The sequence below is a fragment of the Taudactylus pleione genome, unplaced genomic scaffold (genome assembly GCF_031769625.1).
Source record: "Taudactylus pleione unplaced genomic scaffold, aTauple2 ptg000202l, whole genome shotgun sequence".
Taxonomy (NCBI): Eukaryota; Metazoa; Chordata; class Amphibia; order Anura; family Myobatrachidae; genus Taudactylus; species Taudactylus pleione.
This window is the reverse complement of record NW_028284604.1, coordinates 6,302,540-6,323,884: the sequence shown is the minus strand read 5'-3', so window position 1 is coordinate 6,323,884 and position 21,345 is coordinate 6,302,540. Positions and strand designations below refer to the sequence as shown.

Below are 21,345 nucleotides of genomic sequence, written 5' to 3'. Positions count from 1 at the left end.
CAAGTGGCGTAACAGGAGCTCTGGAGATCCTGCCACCAATAACAGGTCGTCCAAATACGGCAACATGCGGACTCCCTGCAGCCGCAGAGAAGCCGCCATGACCGCCATCACCTTGGTGAAAACACGTGGTGCTGTTGCCAGGCCAAAAGGTAACGCCCGAAACTGGAAGTGGTCGCTGCTGATTGCAAACCTGAGGAACTGTTGATGGCGCCAAAGAATAGGGACATGCAGGTAAGCGTCCTGTATGTCCAATGACACCAAGTAGTCCCCAGGTTCCAGCGCCAGAATGATGGACCGTAGGGTCTCCATCCGAAACTTCGGGACCCGCAAAGACTTGTTGAGTGCTTTGAGGTTGAGAATCGGACGATATGACCCATTGGGTTTCTGTACCAAAAATAGATTTGAATAGAAACCCTGGCCCCTCTGGGAGAATGGAACCGCCACTATAACTCCAGCCTGGAGCATAGTGTGCAATACCTTCCGCAGCTCCGTAGCCTTGTTCCGGTCTGATGGGAGACCCGTGGTGAAGAAGCGAGCCGGGGGTCTGTGCCGGAAGGAGAGGGCGTATCCGTGAGAAACCACCTCCAGAACCCAAGTGTCTGTCGTAGTGGTCGACCAACACTGGGCGAACTGTAGCAGGCGGCCTCCCACCCTGGGATCCCCCAAAGGGAGGCCCGGACCGTCAGGCCGCAGGCTTGTCATCTGGCTTGGGGGCCGGACGTCTGGTACTCCATGCCTGCTTCCGGGGCTTGACCGATTTCTTAGGGCCAGCCTGTCGAGGAAACGACTGTGGTTTGGGCCTGCCCTGGGCCCTAGATGACCGAAAGGACGATGGTCCCGAACCAGAAGGAGCAGCGGCCGACGGGAGACAGGCAGATTTGGCTGCCGCCAGCGTGGCCACAATCTTATCCAGATCCGGACCGAAGAGAACTTCTCCGGTAAACGGCAACGCTTCCAGACCTTTCTTGGAATCTGCGTCCGCCTTCCAGGATCGCAGCCACAAGGTGCGACGAGCAGCTACCGCTGCTGAAGAAATTCTAGACACCAGAGTACTAATGTCTAGAGCCGCCTCGTTGATGTAGGTGGCCGAATCACGGAGATTGCCAATCAACTCCGCCTGATCGGCCGGACAGTCGGATTCAAAAGAAGCCTCTAATGAATCCGCCCAGCGCTCCATCGCTCTGGCAACCCAGCAAATGGCCATAGCCGGCCGTGCTGCCCCCCCTGCAAGGGAATAAGCGGACTTCAGGCAGATTTCTACCTTGCGGTCCGTAGCATCCTTAAGGGAGGACATGGATGGCATCGGCAATGTGGCACTACGGACAAGACGGGTCACGTGAGAATCCACCTGTGGAGGGGATTCCCACTTCGCAAAATAATTATCCGCGAACGGATAAGCCACCGCCAGGCGTCTCTGCGGCTGGTATCTTTTGCCAGGTTGTTTCCACGCCTCCTCTAAATGGTCCACCAACTGACCCGAAAGAGGAAAGACTGTGGCATCGCCCTTCACATCTTTGAAAAAGGCATACTTAGATTTAGCCGCTGGGGGAACTTCGTCCTCAATCACCAAGGCTGTGCGGACCGCCCGAATAAGTCCAGGAATATATACTTTGGACTTAGCATCAGCGTCCTTAGTATGGAGAGGTTCCTGATCGTAAGGATCTAGAATCTCCCCATCATCAGACGTCCCTTCGTCATCCTCATAAGGAGCGGACAGAGACGCCACCGGCCTTTTATGAGACCGCATCACAGACTCCCCTTGCAACACATCCGACAAGTGCTGTACAGAACTCGTCAGGGAGTTAACCCACGCTGGCTCCTGAGAACCCGGGAGCGGGGAAATAGGGAGACTGTGGGGTACCACCAATTGTCGTGGGAACCCCTGCATGGGTGACGACACCACAGACTGCTGGGACAAACCCATCGGAGTAAACGCGGGCTGCGGAGCTAACTGGCCCACTAAAGCTGTTAACGCCTGAGCGAAACAAGCCCAGGGCGGCTCCTGTACCGGTGCTGTAACCGTAATAGGCCGCGCCATGGACAAACACTGCCGGCAAAGGCCCTCCGCGCTACCCTCCCCCTCCGCTAACGGTACTTTGCACGTGGTACACTGTAGCCGGAGGGGAAAATCACTTTCAGACATGATGGCACCACGTATGTGACCTCTCTCACCAATTAAGTATTAAATAGGCGAGAGACCACCCTGCAGCACCGCACCGCAAGGGCTTTAGCAGAAAGAACAGGGACAGTAATAAAGCTGACAGTTTAGATGAAGAAAAGATTACAGGCAGCAGCGCTAGCACAGTCACATACAATGCAGAAAAATAACAATTCCTGCACTAACAGCGCTGATCACTCAACTACACAGACACAGGGCCTGGTAGGACACAGCGCTGCATACACAGACCTGACCACAGCGGAGGAGAGGTATGCGGGGGGACCCAGACCACGATGCTTCCGTCCAGCGCTTCCAGCAGCGTTCACCATGCGTTCTGGAGAAGATGGCCGCCGAGGAGCAGAGAGGAGGCTGGCCTGGGGGAGGAGCGCTGCCACAGGACCAGTCGGCAGCATGCAGAGAGGGCTGTGTGCAGCGGGGGAGGCGCCGGCTGTGAGACAGGGAAGGCGCGCTCCCCTGGCATGCATTTAACCCCTGGGACGCCGCAGCGCTACCGCTCTGCTGCGGTCCGCTGTCCCAGGGGGTAGTGGAAGCGCAGGTTGGTCGCCTGGCTCCACGCTGCAGCCAGTCCCCAGGGAGCCCCCTGCCTGGGGACATAGGACCATGTGATCAGCGGGGACCCACCGCGGGACCCCGCTGCTTACCTCTGTCCCCCTTGAATCCGGCCATGGTCCGGAGCATCTGGGGTCACCGCTAGCTGTGACCCCAGACGCCCACCAGCATCCCCGGATCAGTACCGGCGTTCTGGTACCGGCGGGGTGTAGGGAAGACAGCATGGACGTCAGGACTGACTGTCCATGCTGTTCATCCAGTTGTGCAGCCACAGCTGCATGAAGAATAAGCTTCAGGGGCTCTTCTAGCCCCCACTCCAACAGGTGCACCCGACTCCGGCCGGGCACCAAACTAAACTGAGGTGCCTTGGCCCGGGGGCGGGGTATAGGAGGGGGACCTAGTGCATCCTGGGAGGCTGAAAGCTTAACTCTTTGGTGCCCTGCGACTGACGTCACACCTATACCCCAAGGTATCCTGTGGATACCCTATGGACCCTGAAGTAGAAAATAACAATTTTACTTATAACCTTTGCTCACGCACATCAAAGTTTAAAACATTAAACTCCACCATGGACTGTCCTCCGGATCCTGGTGTAATCGACAGGCCATGCTGCAGACAGCAATTCAGCGGACCACCACCGGCTCTGGGAATACCGGATGACGTCTCACACGTCAGTAAGCCATGCCCAACATGTTTCGTCACTTGATGACTTCATCAGGGGGTGTGGCTAACCTCAAAACTGTGAATCCTGATATACCCATCTCTTCCACATAATAATTGAAAGATTGGATAATTCCATTTCACATTAAAACATAGTAAATATATCTAAAATAATATATGCATCAATTTAAATTACTTCATATCCACAACAAATATAAAATCTATCAGAATAACACTTCATGTTTACCAAAATGTACAAGACAGCCATAAAAAATATCAGAAAGACACAAAATAGGCAATCAATTAGATGTTGTTACTCCTAGAAACAGCTCCCTAAGTAACATTATACAGCCTTATAACTGATCAACATATTCTTACAGCACACAAGATATCTAGAAGAGATACATAATCTATGTTCCCAAATAAAAATAAATAAAAAATATATTAAATCGTACGGAATTGAAGCAATTTCTATAAAACGAAAACATATTAGACAGAATTAAGAAGAACAAACCCAAACTATATAACATAATATTCATATTGAACGGATATCGCTGCAACATTGAAGATATGCATTCTTGCGGTGGTCAGCAGGCACTATAAGTATAGTGCAGAAGGGAAACTAATCCAACATCAACTGCGCTACATGGATACCAGCCTCGCAGCGCTAATCATGCAAAAAGGGTACAATGTCACAGCCTTCGTTTATTCCACTAGGTGCCAGGGTATTTAAAGTGTATATCCAGAAGGTTTCTCGCTTGGATAACTGTAACAGGATATCACCTTTCCCATCATCTAATTTCACCTGTTCTATAGCCTTAAACGTACATTCTTCTAATTTGGAGTTGCAACAGCTTTGAAAGTGTCGAGGGACACTATGATTAGACACTTTGTTTAAAATATTTCTGGTATGTTCCAGAATTGGTATTTTTAGCTGACGTTTTGTCTTACCGACATAACGTTTACCACATCCACATTCCAGCAGGTAGATGACGTGTGCTAGTACAACTCATTTTTCCTTTTATCTTCCAAGGTTTATCGTTCACGGAATTTGAAACTACTTTAATATCTTTATTGGCATATTTACAAATCTTACATCTGTTACAAGGAAAAAACCCTTCTGTTTTATTAAGCCAACATTCATCTTCAGGCATGACCAGATTGCTTGGAGATTGCCTATTTTTCAAACTATGTGCTTTTTTATACACCACCCGTGGTTTATTAGGGATTATGCCTTTTAGCAAAGGATGCAGACGTAAAACGTCCCAATGCTTATTCAAAATCCTCTCTATTTCTTTTGACCCAGTGTTGAAGGTGGTAACAAATGGAATAATATTTATCTATTTTACATGGTTATTATCCTTATTATTATATATTAGAAGTTCAGATCTCTCTCGACTAACTGCTTTACGTTTACACTCTGTGATAATATTTGCAGGATACATTTTGTCCCTAAATCTCTGTCCGTAGATTTCAGCTTGCTCATTACATTTCTCAGATTCAGAACAGTTACGGCGTAACCTCACAAACTGTGCGCAAGTAATGTTAGAAACCCACTTCTTATAATGACAGCTTTGAAGATGAACGTAACTATTACGATCTACTTCCTTGGTATAAGTGTAGGTATTTATTTTATCACCTGTAGTACAATAAGTACTATCCAGAGTTAGATCTAGAAACTCAATCTTATCCTTCTTAATGTTAGAAGTAAACCTCAGATTATAATTGTGTTCGAAATCAACATGAACTCATTTCATCCCACTCCCAAACAATGAGTATATCATCTATACATCTCCAAAATATTTTAATATGGCCCCCAAAGCGATTATTAGTTTCTATCACCTCCTTCTCCCATTTACCTAAATACAAATATGCCAAGCTGGGTGCGTAAGGGGACCCCATTGCAACTCCGCAATCCTGGTTATAAAACACATCTTGAAACTTAAAATAATTGTTGGTTAAAATAAATTGTATACATTCCAAAATAAAGCTCTTTTTCTCCTCACTGACCTCAAGATCATCATCCAGAAACATTTTCACCGCCTCTATACCACCATCATGTGGTATACTAATATACAACGCTTCGACATCTATTGTAACCCATTTATACTCAGACTGCCATATAAAATCTTTCAATTCGCATAGTATCTGTGTAGAGTCTTTTACATATGAGTTTAGACCTAATACATATTTTTTAATCTGGAGATCTACAAATTCAGACATTTTAGAGGAAGCAGAATTAATTCCTGATAAAAGACATAGCGCTCACAACAGGGTCGATGATAAGGCCCTGCACAAGCGCAGCGGCCGCACTGCGCGTGCGCAAGCCCCGGAGCGAGAGAGAAACTCTCTCGCTCCGGAGCTCACTACAAAAGGGCCGGCTGTCGATGTTGATCGACAGCTCGTCCCGTTCTGTAGGCGGGGCTTTCACAAACGGAGGCGTTCCTTACGGAACGCCTACCTTTTGTGGGCAGCCGCACTGACATCAGCAGTGATGTCAGTGGGGAGCTTCCTGCTCGATCAGAGCAGGAAGCTCCCTGGGACTTGCGGCTGCCGAGACCCAACCTTAGGGTCTCGTCGCAAGCCCCGATGGTCGCGATGGTCTTGACCATCAGCTTAGCTAGCGACCAGGAGGCCGCACTTAAAAATAGAAGCGGTCGCCCTCATTCATAACGAGCACTCGCTTCTTGCGAGCACCTCTGAATGAGGGCCATAATCCCTAATAAACAACGGATTCCTTGCTAAAAGGCATAATCCCTAATACACCACGGGTGGTGTATAAAAAAGCACAAAGTTTGAAAAATAGGCAAGCTCCAAGCAATCTGGTCATGCCTGAAGATGAATGTTGGCTTAATAAAACAGAAGGGTTTTTTCCCTGTAACAGATGTAAGATTTGTAAATATGCCAATAAAGATAATAAAGTAGTTTAAAATTCCGTGAACGATAAAACTTGGAAGATAAAAGGAAAAATGAGTTGTACTAGCACACGTCATCTACCTGCTGGAATGTGGATGTGGTAAACGTTATGTCGGTAAGACAAAACGTCAGCTAAAAATACGAATTCTGGAACATACCAGAAATATTTTAAACAAAGTGTCTAATCATAGTGTCCCTCGACACTTTCAAAGCTGTTGCAACTGCAAATTAGAAGAATGTACGTTTAAGGCTATAGAACAGGTGAAATTAGATGATGGGAAAGGTGATACCCTGTTACAGTTATCCAAGCGAGAAACCTTCTGGATAAACACTTTAAATACCCTGGCACCTAGTGGAATGAACGAAGGCTGTGACATTGTACCCTTTTTGCATGAATAGCGCTGCGAGGCTGGTATCTATGTAGCGCAGTTGATGTTGGATTAGTTTCCCTTCTGCATTATACTTATAGTGCCTGCTGACCACCGCGAGCATGCATATCTTTAATGTCGCAGCGATATCAGTTCATGAATCCATATGATTATTATGTTATATAGTTTGGGTTTGTTCCTCTTAATTCTGTCTAATATGTTGTATGTTTTCTTTTTATGGAAATCTGCTTCAATTCCATACGATATTATATATTTTTCATTTGGGAACATAGATTATGTATCTCTTCTAGATATCTTGTGTGTTGTAAGAATATGTTGATCAGTTATAAGGATGCATAATGTTACTTAGGGAGCGGTTTCTAGGAGTAACAGCACCTAATTGATTAATTGCCTATTTTGTGTATTTCTGATGTTTTTTATGGCTGTCTTGTACATTTTGGAAAACATGAAAGGTTAGTCTTATAGATTTTATATTTGTTATGACTATGATGTAATTTAAATTGATGCATATATATATTATTTGAGATATATTTACTATGTTTTAATATTGTGAAATGGAATTATCCAATCTTTCAATTATTATGTGGAGATGGGTATATAAGGATTCACAGTTTTGAGGTTAGCCGCACCCCCTGATGAAGTCATCAAGTGACGAAACATGCTGGGCATGGCTTACTGACGTGTGACGTCATCCGGTATTCCCAGAGCCGGCGGTGGTCCGCTGAATTGCTGTCTGCAGCGTGGCCTGTCGATTACACCAGGATCCGGAGGACCGTCCATAGTGGAGTTTAATGTTTTAAACTTTGATGTACGTGAGCAAATGTTATAAGTAAAATTGTTACCTCACCACACTGAGGTTGTGGGTTCGATTCCCACTACGGCTCTAGCTGTGTGAAATTTGTATATTCACCCCTGTGCTCCGGTTTCCTCCCACACTCCAAAAATATACTGTCAGGTTAACTGGGTCCCAGCAAAAGGGGGCATGTCTCAAACCATGTTTCAGTGGCCACACCCCTTCTCTTTTCACTAACAGGCAACCTGCCCCCTGCAACTCTAGAAAGTATTATATATACACAACGGGTTAAATAAGTATTCTCCGTAAATATATTTGTAATGGGGCTATACTGATGAAATTTTCACCAAAAGCCAGCAACACCCATGCAACCCACATATGCAAAGAAATCAAACCATAGATGTCCATAAATTAAGTTTTGTGTAATCATGTGAAATGGCACAGGGAAAAAGTATTGAACACGCTTACTGAAATATATTTATTACTTGGTACAGAAGCCTTTGTTGGTAACGACAGCTTCAAGATGTCTCCTGTATGGAGAAACTAGTTGCATGCATTGCTCAGGTGTGATTTCGGTCCATTCTTACACAGTCTTCAAATTTTGAACCGTCCGTGGGTCTCTTCTATGAACTCTGATCTTTAGTTCTTTCCATAGATTTTAAATTGGATTCAAGTCAGGTGATTGTCTGGGCCATTCTAGCAGCTTTATTTTCTTTTTCTGAAACCAATTGAGAGTGTCCTTGGGTGTGTGTTTGGGATCATTGTCTTGCTGAAATGTCCACCCTAGTTTCATCTTCAGCATCCTGGTAAATGGCAGCAGATTTTTATCAAGAATGCCTCGGTACATTTTTCCATTCATCCTTCCTTCAACAATATGAAGTATACCAGTACCATATGCTGAAAAACAGCCTCACACCATGATGTTCCCACCTCCAAACTTCACTGTTGGTATGGTGTTTTTGGGGTGATGTACAGTGCCAATTCTCCTCCAAACATGGTATGTATTATGGCATCCAAACAGTTCAATTTTGGTCTCATCTGACCAGACTATATTCTCCCAGTATTTCACAAGCTTGTCCAAATATTGTGCAGCAAACTTTAAACGAGCTTCAAAAAACAAGAGATATGGTAAGAACTTACCTTTGTTATCTCTGTTTCTACGAAGTCCATAGGGTCCACAGGGTTGACCTTGGGGTATAGCTGGATCTGGATCCATGGGCACCACGCAGTTAAAGCTTTAGCTGCTCCCAGGATGCACTTGGGTCCGTCCTCCTCTATACCCCGCCCCCGGCCACAGCACCTCAGTTGGTAAGCAGCCAAGGCCGGAGGAGGAGACTAAACAGAGAGAAGGAAGACTGGAACACACAAGAAACCATACTCACAGAAATGGGAGACGGAAAACCGGTGACCAGCCACACAGCCCATTTGAAGCCAGGTGTGTCAGGGCGGGCGCCCTGTGGACCCTATGGACTTCGTAGAAACAGAGATAACAAAGGTAAGTTCTTACCATATCTCTTGTTTTCTACTTCAGGGTCCATAGGGGGTCCACAGGGTTGACCTTGGGGATGTCCCAAAGCAGTACAACTAAGGGCGGGGACGCTCCTGTGCTGAAAGGAGTACCCAGAGCCCAAAGGATGCATCCTGAGAGGCAAAGGTGTCAAACGCATAGAACCTCAAAAACGTTTGAATTGAAGACCAAGTGGCCGCCTTACACAGCTGAACAGCAGAAGCGCCACGTCTAGCAGCCCAAGAGAGACCCACAGAACGAGTGGAATGAGCCTTAACAGAGGCTGGCACAGGTAAGCCCTCCTGTGCATAAGCCTCACAAATAACGGAACGAAGCCAACGGGCTAACGTTTGTTTGTTGGCAGGCCAACCCCTCTTGTGAAAACCAAAGAGGATAAACAAGGAATCAGACTTCCTAACCGAAGCCGTCCGGTCTACATAAATTCTAAGCGCCCGGACCACATCTAAGGAAGTCTCACCAGCTGAAAGATCAGGGGACTGAAAAGCTGGCACAACAAGTTCCTGATTAATATGGAACTTCGAGACCACTTTGGGCAAAAACTCAGGACGAGTGCGGAGCACCGCTCTGTCCTGGTGAAAAATCAGGAAAGGAGGGCGACAGGAAAGCGCACCCAATTCAGACACCCTCCACGAAGCAATTGCCAGGAGAAAAACCGTCTTAAATGTCAGCCACTTGAGCTCCACCGACTCAAGAGGCTCAAACGGAGGACCCTGCAGGACCCGTAGCACCACCGCCAAGTCCCAAGGAGCCACAAAGGGAGGCTGGATCCTGAGAACACCTTGGAAAAAGGTGTGAACGTCTGGTAGTATTGCAATCCGTCGTTGAAACCACACGGACAAGGCGGACACATGAACCTTCAGAGATGCAAGGCGTAAGCCGAGATCCAATCCTGACTGAAGAAATTCCAAGATCCTAGAAACTCGGAACACCTGAGGATCATAATGTCTGGACTCACACCACTGAAAGTAAGTGTGCCACACTCTGTGATAAATCCGTGCTGAAGCAGGCTTGCGTGCCCTGAGCATGGTACCAATAACCGAACTGGAGAAGCCCCGAGACCTCAAGACTGCTGTCTCAAGAGCCACGCCGTCAAAGACAGCCGACCCAGATCCGGGTAAAGGCAGGGCCCCTGAGACAACAGGTCCCGACGCTGAGGAAGAAGGTACGGAGCGTCGATGGAGAGGCTCCTGAGATCGGAGTACCAAGGACGTCTGGGCCACGCCGGAGCTACCAGCACGAGCATGCCGCCGTCCTGCTTGAATTTCCGCAGAACCCGAGGAAGCAGGGATATCGGAGGAAACAGATACGCCAGGTGAAACGTCCATTTCACCGACAGCGCGTCCACCAGACTTGCACCTGCGTCTCTTGTCCTTGACCCGTAAACGGGCAACTTGTGATTGTGACGGGAGGCCATCAAGTCCAGCTCCAGCAGTCCCCACCTGTCCACGAGTAGCTGAAACACCTCTGGGTGAAGCGACCATTCCCCGGGATGCACGTCGTGACGGCTGAGGAAGTCCGCCTCCCAATTGAGGACTCCGGGGATGAAGACCGCCGAGATCGCTGGAATGTGACCCTCCGCCCAAGTCAGGATACGAGACACCTCCGACATCGCTGCCTGACTGCGAGTTCCGCCTTGGTGATTGATATACGCCACCGTGGTGGCGTTGTCGGACTGCACCTGTACCGCCCTTCCGTGAAGAGCGGGGCCGGACGACTGCAGGGCCCTGAATACTGCCCGCAGTTCCAGGATGTTGATGGGGAGAAGTGCTTCTTCCGCTGACCAACGACCCTGAAGCGACAAAGAGCCGGTCACTGCCCCCCAACCCCGGAGACTGGCATCCGTCGTGAGCAGGACCCAGTCCGGGATCCAAAATGGGCGCCCCTCGACCAGATGAGCTGTCTGAAGCCACCAAGCCAAAGATAGCCGAACGTCCGGAGACAACACCAGCACCTGAGAGCGGATCCGGTGAGGTAACCCGTTCCATTCCGATAGAATCAGCCCCTGCAGGGGCCGGGAATGGAACTGGGCAAATTCCACCATGTCGAATGTCGACACCATGGACCCCAGAACTCTCATAGCCGAATGGACCGACAGGCGGCAACGGCTCAGGCAACTGCGTATCCGCAGCTGTAGGGAGGCGACCTTCTCCGGAGTCAGGAAGATCCTTTGCTGACGCGAATCCAGCAGGGCTCCCAAATGAACCATCCGCTGTGATGGAATCAGGGAGGACTTTTTCCAATTTATCAACCACCCGTGTGCTTGCAGGCAAGCGATCGTCAGGTGGAGATGTTGAAGCAGTACCTCCGGGGAGCTCGCCAGCAACAGGAGGTCGTCCAGGTACGGCAGCAGCCGTACAGTCTGGTTCCGAAGATGTGCGGCCATGACCGCCATAATCTTCGTGAACACCCTCGGTGCCGTGGAGAGACCAAAGGGTAGCGCCCGGAACTGATAGTGGTGTTGAAGGATAGCGAACCTCAGATACCGCTGGTGTGAAGATGCTATCGGAACATGGAGGTAGGCGTCCTGGATGTCATGGGACACCATGTAATCCCCCGGTTCCATCGCCAGAATGATGGAACGTAACGTTTCCATCCTGAACTTGGGAACTCTGAGGAATTTGTTCAGAGACTTCAAGTTGAGGATAGGACGATGAGAACCATTGGGTTTCTGCACCAGAAACAGAGACGAATAATACCCCGTCCCTCGTTGTGATAGAGGAACGGGAACAATGACCCCTGCTTTCAGCAAGGACTCTATAGCCTCCTGAACCTGTAACGCCTTGGTCTTGTCCTGAGAAGGACTTGTGCAGAAAAACTGGTGGGGTGGTCTGTGCCGAAAAGACAGGGCGTACCCCTGGGAGACCACTTCTCGAACCCAGGCATCCGTGGTGGTATTGTGCCAGCACTGGGCAAATAGAAGAAGTCGGCCTCCCACTCTGAGGTCCCCCAGAGGGAGGCCCGTCCCATCAGGCCGCAGGTTTATCTTCCTGCTTGGAAGAAGGGCTCCGTGCACTCCAGGCTTGCTTCTTGGGCTTAGAGGCAGTCTTACTCGCAGATTGTCTCGGGAAGGACTGACCTTTCGCCTTCCCCTGAACCCGAAAGGAACGAAAAGCCGAACTCCGAACCTTAGCAGGCAGTGCCGCCGAAGGGAGGAAGGCTGACTTGGATTTAGCCAGGGTATCCACAATTTTGTCCAAGTCCGGACCAAATAGTAATTCCCCATTGAAAGGTAAGGCCTCCAGGCCCTTCTTTGAATCAGAGTCCGCTCTCCAGGACCGCAACCATAAGGATCGGCGGGCAGACACCGCTGCAGCCGATACCCGCGAGGTCAGCAGACTAGCATCTAAAGAAGCTTCTCCAATGTAAGAAGCAGCGTCCCTCATTTGTCCCAACAACGCCCGCTGGACATCCGGAGCGTCGTCCGGGAAGGTATCTTCCAATGCATTGGCCCACCCCTCAATGGCCTTGGCCACCCAGGAGATGGCCATGGACGGTCGGGCCACCGCCCCGGAGAGGGAGTAAATAGACTTTAAGCAAGTCTCAACTTTCCTGTCCGTGGGATCCTTCAACGAGGATATCGACGGTAATGGTAAGGTGGCGCCCCGAGTTAAACGGGTGACATGGGAATCCACCGCAGGTGGAGTTTCCCATTTTTTACAATGTGCCTCAGGGAAGGGGTAATTAGAAGCCAACCGCTTCTGAGGAAGGAATCTCTTACTGGGCGCCTGCCAAGCTACCGCCATATGATCCGTCAACTGATCCGACAGGGGAAACACCGCAGAAGCCACCTTAGTTTTTTTGAAACTAGGAAACTTCGACTTAGGAACCGGCGCCTCATCCTCTATAAGAAGAATAGCTCGCACCGCCTTAACTAGTGCTCGCACATTAATGGACGACTTGGTATCCATTTCCTGGACCGAGGCGTCCGAGTCAGTGTCATCAGGGACCTCCCCATCATCTGAGGAACCCTCTGAGTCCGATACCTGAGCAGCCCGTGTCATGAGTGGGCGTTTTGAAATCCTAGAAGGCATGTCAGTCTGCAACATTGACTGAAAAGCCGAGGAAGCGGCCGCCAAATTTTGCACGGAGTTGGAGAGCACATCCACCCAGGGTGGAGGAGTCACCATAGGGGCCTGAAAAGGTACCACAGGCTGCTGCGGCACAGGGGAAGCCTGCATATACATAGGCAACCCCGCATAGGGACCCACCGACTGAGACCCAGGAGGACTCCGCAATAACTGCGGGACACCCGGGGAATGGGGGATGGGCGGCTGGGACAACGACCTAGTAGGGAGAGCAGTCGGGACCGACAGACGGTCCGCAATAGACACCAGCACTTGAGAAAACATTGCCCACGGTGGTCCCTGCGCCAGAGAAGGTCTGGATGGGCCAGGAGCCACCTGGCATCGACTGCACAGGCCATCCTGTGACAAATCCTCCCTATCTACTCCTGCAGAACAGCGTCCGCAGGAGGCCAACACCGGAGCCACTGAGCGCTCAACCTCCTCGTCTGACATGACAGAATATATTATATATCTGGCACCAGGGTAGAAGTAAAACGCACTCACCGGTGTGCTGAACAACAGCCCACAATATGGCACTGAGTAGCACACAACTGTATGTGACGGACCTCACAAATACGTGATCTATATAAGTGAGGTCAGTAGAAACGCCCCTCCCCCACACACCTGTAGGGCTTGTAGGAGAAGTAAAGGGATAGGTATAAGCTGACAGTAAGTAGAAAATAAGCACAGACAGGCAGCACTAGCAAAAGTCACATACCATGCAGGAAGATATACTCACTGCACCTTTCCACTACAATCAACCTGCCCAGATTCAGTGTCTGGGAGGGCTATAGTGCTGTGTACGCTGTCCTTAATCAGGGGAGAGGTACACGGGGGGACCGGTCCGCGTGCTCCCTGAAGATCTGCGCTGCCACTGTGAGAAAATGGCCGCTGGAGACCTCAGAGGAGGAGTGGCCGAGTAGCTGCAGCTCAGCGACGCCAGACTCCGTGCTGAAAGGCGCGCTGAGCTGAGGGGAGGAGCCGCTGACAGGGAAGGCTTCCTCCCCTGGCTAGCATATTAACCCCAGGGCTTGCCGGCATCCCGCTTGCCATATATCCCTGGTGGTCTAGTGGTCCCACGGGTTATTCCTCCTCAGAGGGGGAGCCCGCCGCCACCGCTAGCGGCCCCCAGTCTGTCCCCTAGGACCGGGGGCAAAGGACTGCATGTGCAGTCCATAGGGTCCACAGGGTGACCTTGGGGTATAGCTGGATCCTGGATCCTCGGGCACCACGGAGTTAAAGCTTTCAGCTGCTCCCAGGATGCACTTGGGTCCAACCTCCACCTCCCCTATACCCCGCCCCCGAGCCACAGGCACCTCAGTTGGTAAGCAGCCCAGGCCGGAGGAGGAGACGAAACAGAGAGAAGGAAGACTGGAACACACAAGAACCATACTCACAGAAATGGGAGACGGAAAACCGGTGACCAGTCACAGAGCCCATATGAAGCCAGGTGCGTCAGGGCGGGTGCCCTGTGGACCCTATGGACTTCGTAGAAACAGAGATAACAAAGGTAAGTTCTTACCATATCTCTTGTTTTCTACTTCAGGGTCCATAGGGGTCCACAGGGTGACCTTGGGGATGTCCCAAAGCAGTCCAACTAAGGGCGGGGACGCTCCTGTGCTGATAGGAGAACCCGGCGCCCAAAGGATGCATCCTGAGAGGCAAAGGTGTCAAACGCATAGAACCTCAAAAAGGTCTGAATGGAAGACCAGGTGGCCGCCTTACAGAGCTGAACAGCAGAGGCGCCACGGCTAGCAGCCCAAGAAGGGCCCACAGACCGAGTGGAATGAGCCTTAACAGAGGCTGGAACAGGTAAACCCTCCTGCATATAAGCCTCAATAATAACAGAACGAAGCCAACGGGCTAGAGTCTGTTTGTTGGCAGGCCAACCCCTCTTGTGAAAACCAAAGAGGATAAACAAAGAATCCGACTTCCTCACAGAACTAGTCCGGTCCACATAAACCTGGAGTGCACGGACAACGTCTAAGGAAGCCTCCCCAGCCGAAAGATCAGGCGACTGAAAGGCTGGTACAACAATTTCCTGATTAATGTGGAACCTGGAAACCACCTTAGGCAGGAACTCAGGACGAGTGCGAAGCACCGCTCTGTCCTGATGAAAAATCAGAAAAGGGGGACGACAAGAAAGCGCCCCCAAATCTGAAACCCTCCTGGCAGAAGCAATTGCCAAGAGGAAAACAGTTTTAAAAGTTAGCCACTTGAGCTCCACTGACTCCAAGGGCTCAAAAGGCGGACCCTGTAAGGCCCGAAGAACCACCACCAAATCCCACGGGGCCACAGGTGGCACAAAGGGAGGCTGGATTCTCAAAACTCCCTGGAAAAAGGTGTGTACGTCCGGCATAGCAGCGATCCTGCGCTGGAACCACACCGACAGAGCAGACACGTGCACCTTCAGCGAAGAAAGACGTAATCCTAAATCCAAACCCGACTGAAGGAAAGCCAGAATACGCGAAATCCGGAACACCTGGGGATCATAGTTTCTGGCCTCGCACCACTGAAAGAAAGTGTGCCACACTCTGTGATAGATCCTCGCGGAAGCAGGCTTGCGCGCCCTCAGCATGGTGGTAATAACGGAGCTAGAAAAGCCCCGAGACCTCAGGACGGCTGTCTCAAGAGCCACGCCGTCAAAGATAGTCGACCCAGATCCGGGTGAAGACAGGGCCCCTGAGACAACAGGTCCCGCCGTTGAGGTAGGAGGTACGGAGCATCGATGGACAGGCTCCGCAGATCGGAGTACCACGGCCTTCTGGGCCACGCTGGGGCCACCAGGATCAGTGTTCCTCCGTCCAGTTTGAACTTGCGCAGGACCCGAGGCAGCAGAGATATCGAAGGGAATAAGTAAGCCAGTTGAAACAGCCATTTCACCGACAGCGCGTCTATCAGACTTGCGCCTGCGTCCCTTGTCCTTGACCCGTACACAGGCAGCTTGTGATTGTGACGGGACGCCATCAGGTCCAGCTCTGGCAGCCCCCACTTGTCCACGAGTAGTTGGAATACCTCTGGATGAAGCGACCATTCCCCGGGATGCAAGTCGTAACGGCTGAGGAAGTCTGCCTCCCAATTGAGGACTCCTGGGATGAAAACTGCCGAGAGAGCTGGAAGATAGCGCTCCGCCCAAGCCAGGACGCGGGACACTTCCGACATCGCAGCTCGACTGCGAGTCCCTCCCTGGTGATTGATGTACGCCACCGTGGTGGCGTTGTCTGACTGCACCTGAACGGCCCTTCCGTGAAGAGCGGTGCCGGACAACTGCAGGGCTCTGTATACTGCCCGCAGTTCTAGTATGTTGATGGGAAGAAGCGCTTCACTCCACCGACCAACGACCTTGAAGTGACAAGGAGCCTGTCACCGCCCCCCAACCCCGGAGACTGGCATCTGTCGTGAGCAGAACCCATTCCGGGATCCAAAAGGGGCGCCCCTCTAGGAGATGAGCCGTCTGCAGCCACCAGGCTAGGGACAGACGCACCTCCGAGGACAACACCAGCATCTGAGAGCGGATCCTGTGTGGCAATCCGTTCCACTCCGAAAGAATCAGCCCCTGCAGGGGCCTGGAATGGAACTGGGCAAACTCCACCATGTCGAATGCCGACACCATGGACCCCAAAACTCTCATCGCTGAGTGCATCGACACTCTGCCACTGTTCAGACAACTGTGAATCCACAGCTGTAAGGAGGAGACCTTCTCTGGAGTCAGAAAAATCCGTTGCTGACGAGAGTCCAGCAGGGCCCCCAAATGAACCATCCGCTGTGATGGGATGAGGGAGGACTTCTTCCAGTTGATCAACCAGCCGTGCGCCTGTAGACAAGCGACCGTCAGGTGGAGATGCTGGATCAGTACCTCCGGGGAGCTTGCCAGCAAGAGGAGGTCGTCTAGATACGGTAGCAACCGTACTCCCTGGCTCCGAAGATGAGCCGCCATGACCGCCATCACCTTGGTAAATACCCTTGGTGCCGTGGAGAGACCAAAGGGTAGAGCCCTGAATTGGTAGTGGTTGTGGAGAATAGCAAACCGCAGAAACCGTTGGTGCGATGTTGCTATAGGCACATGGAGGTAGGCGTCCTGGATATCCAGGGAGACCATATAGTCCCCTGGTTCCATCGCCAGAATGATGGAACGCAAAGTTTCCATCCTGAATTTGGGAACCCTGAGAAACCTGTTCAGGGACTTCAAATTGAGGATGGGGCGATGAGAGCCATTGGGTTTCTGCACCAGAAACAGCGTAGAGTAATACCCCATCCCACGTTGAGACTGTGGTACGGGTATAATGACCCCCGCCGTCAGCAAGGCCTCTATGGCTTCCTGAACCTGCAAGGCCTTGGTTTTGTCCTGAGAAGGACTTGTGCAAAAAAACTGGCCAGGCGGCCTGTGCCGAAAAGACAGGGCGTACCCCTGGGAGACCACTTCTCGCACCCAGGCATCCGTGGTGGTATTGTGCCAGCACTGGGCGAATTGAAGAAGTCGGCCTCCCACTCTGGGGTCCCCCAGAGGGAGGCCCGTCCCATCACGCAGAAGGCTTATCTTCTTGCTTGGAAGAAGGGCGCCTAGCACTCCAGGCTTGCTTCTTTGGCTTTGAGGCGGACTTGGGTGCGGACTGCCTCAGGAAGGCTGACTTGGATTTTGCCAGGGTATCTACTATTTTGCCCAGGTCCGGACCAAATAGTAATTCTCCATTAAAAGGTAAGGCCTCCAAGCCTTTCTTTGAATCCGCGTCTGCTCTCCAAGACCGCAACCACAAGGATCTACGAGCAGACACTGCTGCCGCCGAAACCCTAGAGGTCAACAGGCTAGCATCCAACGATGCTTCTCCAATGTAGGAGGCGGCATCTCTCATCTGTCCTAACAACGCCCTCTGGACGTCCGGAGCTTCATCCGTAAACGTGTCCTAGAAGGCGTTGGCCCACCCCTCAATGGCCTTGGCCACCCAGGAGATGGCCATGGACGGCCGGGCTACAGCCCCTGAGAGAGAATAAATAGACTTTAGACAAGTCTCCACCTTCCTGTCCGTAGGATCCTTCAGCGAGGATATAGACGGCAATGGCAAAGTAGCACTCCTGATGAGGCGTGTTACATGGGAATCGACTGCAGGCGGAGTTTCCCATTTCTTACAAAGCGCTTCCGGGAATGGATAATTGGACGCCAAGCGTTTCTGTGGCAGGAAACGCTTACTGGGTGTCTGCCAGGCCACCGCCATGTGATCAGTCAACTGATCAGACAAGGAGAACGCTGCAGAAGTAACCTTAGCTTTTTTAAAACTAGGATACCTCGACTTGGGAGCGGGTGCCTCATCCTCAATCAGAAGAATGGCCCGCACCGCCTTAACCAGAGCCCGCACATTGATGGAAGACTTAGTGTCTACCTCCTGGACTGAGGCATCTGAGGCTGAGTCATCCTGCACCTCACCATCATCCGAGGACCCCATAGAATCCGAAAGATGCGCAGCCTGCGTCATGACTGAGCGTTTAGACGCCCTGGAGGGCACGTCACTGCGCAACATCGACTGAAAAGCCGAAGATGCTGCCGCCAAATCTTGGACAGTGTGGGAAAGCGCATCCACCCAGGGTGGAGGAGCTGCCACAGGAGCCTGAAACGGCACCACAGCCTGCTGTGCCACAGGGGTGGACTGAATATACATTGGCAACCCCGCATAGGGACCAACAGGCTGAGACCCCGGGGGAGTCTGCAATAACTGTGGGACACCCGGGGAATGGGGGATGGCAGGCAGGGGCAACGCCCTAGTAGGGGCGGCAGTCGGGACAGACAGACGGTCCGCGATGGACACCAGCACCTGGGAAAACATCGCCCATGGTGGCTCCTGCAACATGGGAGGTTTAGACATACCAGGGATCGCCTGGCACCGTCCGCACAGGCCGTCCTGTGACAAATCCTCCCTATCCACTCCTGCAGAACAGCGCCTGCAGGAGAACAATACCGGAGCCCCGGAGTGCTCAATCTCCTCCTCAGACATGACTTAGGAAGAAAACGTGCGCCCTCACCAGTGTGCTGAACAACAGCCCACAATATGGTACTGTGTAGCACACAACTGTATGTGACGGACCTCACGAATACGTGATTTATATAGGCGAGGTCTGTAGAAACACCCTTCCCCCGCACACCTGTAGGGCTTGTAGGAGAAGGAAAGGGATAGGTATAGGCTGACTGTAAGTAGAAAAAAGACGCAGACAGGCAGCACTAGCAAAAGTCACATACCATGCAGGAAGATATACTCACTGCACCTTTCCACTACAATCAACCTCCCAGATTCAGTGTCTGGGAGGGCTATAGCGCTGTGTACACTGTCCTTGTCGGGGGAGAGGTACACAGGGGGAACGGTCCGCGTGCTCCCTGAAGATCTGCGCTGCCAGTAAGAAAATGGCCGCTGGAGACCTCAGAGGAGGAGTGGCCGAGTAGCTGCAGCTCAGCGACGCCAGACTACGAGCTGAAAGGCGCGCTGAGCTGAGGGGAGGAGCCGCTAGACAGGGAAGGCTTCCTCCCCTGGCTAGCATATTTAACCCCCGGGTTGCCGGCATCCCGCTTTCAGCATAATTTACCCTGGTGGTCTAGTGGTCTGGCGGGGATGCCTCCGCTGGAGGGGGGGGGCCGCCGCCACCGCTAGCGCCCCCGGTCTGGGACTGCATTTACAAGGAACCCGCGCACCGCCGCTAATCAGCGGTGCACGGCTTACCTTAATCTCCCCGGCGTCTTCCGGCAGCAGTCCCGGGGGAAGCCAGAGTCCGGCTAGTACAGACTCTGGCTTCCCCCGCCGCGATCCCCAGTTCAGTGCTGGCGTCGCGGCGCCAGCAGGGAGAAGGAGTCTGTACAGACAGCCCATCGCTGCCGCTCTGGAGAAAAAAAAAAAAAACTATAGTAAAAAAATTAAACTAAGTTAAAATAAAAAGCTTTAGGGGGCTGCTCCTGCAGCCCCCCCCCGCAGGGTGACCCGACTCCGGCCGGGCACCATCTTAAACTGAGGTGCCTGTGGCTCGGGGGCAAGGTATAGGGGAGGTTGGACCCAAGTGCATCCTGGGAGCAGCTGAAAGCTTTAACTCCGTGGTGCCCGAGGATCCAGGATCCAGCTATACCCCAAGGTCACCCTGTGGACCCCTATGGACCCTGAAGTAGAAATGCTTTTTCTTCAGCAACTGAATCTTGCGTGGTGAGTGTGCATACATGCCATGGCGGTTGAGTGCATTACTAATTATTTTCTTTGAAACAATTGTACCTGCTAATTTCAGGTCTTTCTGAAGGTCTCCACAAGTGGTCTTTGGCTCTTGGACAACTCTTCTGATAATTATTTTCACTCATCTGTCAGAAACCTTGCGAAGAGCACCTAGTTGTGGCTGGAATATGGTGAAATTATGTTCTTTCCACTTCTGGATTATGGCCCCAACAGTGCTCACTGGAACATTCAGAAGTTTAGACATCCTTCTGTAACCAATGCAATCAGCATGTTTTGCAACAATAAGGTTGCGAAGGTCTTGAGAGAGCTCTTTGCTTTTACCCATCTTGAGATGTTTCTTGTGACACCTTGGTAATGAGACACCTTTTTATAGGCCTTCAGTTGGGACTGAACCACCTTATATTAATTTGGACTGACAAGGGGCAGGATTGCTTTCTAATTACTGATAGATTTCAGCTGGTATCTTGGCTTCCCATGCCTTTTTGCACCTCCCTTTGTTCATGTGTTCAATACTTTTTCCCTGTCATTTCACATTATTACACATAACTTAATTTATGTATATCTATGGTTTGATTTCTTTCGATGTGTGGGCTGCATGGGCTGACATTTGGTGAACATTTCATTACACATAGCCTTATTACAAATATATTTACTGACAGAAATGTTGATGTGCTCAATATTTATTTTACCTGATATATATATATATATATATATATATATATATATATATATATATATATATATATATATATAAGGTTTGGAAAGGACATGCGCCTGATAGTGTAGTAATTTATAAAAAATTAGCACCTGCTCAAATATAAATGTGCGTACCAGAAAATAAAACTTTTTCGCTTATCTGTGGTTCTTTTACTGGGACTCCATGTGGTGAAATGGACCCGGAACTCCAAGGTGTCCAGAAACCTTAAAGTAGGATAGGCTCTAACAGAGCCAGAAAAAACACATACTGTATAGTGTAGTATTTTCTTTGAAAATAAATAGTATAATTAGTGTATAAACATGCATACCAGAACGATACCTGAATCACTGCATATAGTGCTATGTGTCTTGGTG

The 21,345-nt window shown here is 50.7% G+C and overlaps 1 protein-coding gene across 2 annotated transcripts in view; it reads right to left on the bottom strand.

Annotated features, from left to right (window-relative positions):
• Nucleotides 1-21,345, bottom strand: part of WDR36 (WD repeat domain 36) — a 99,834-nt gene that overhangs the window by 21,851 nt on the left and 56,638 nt on the right. The window lies entirely within an intron of this gene.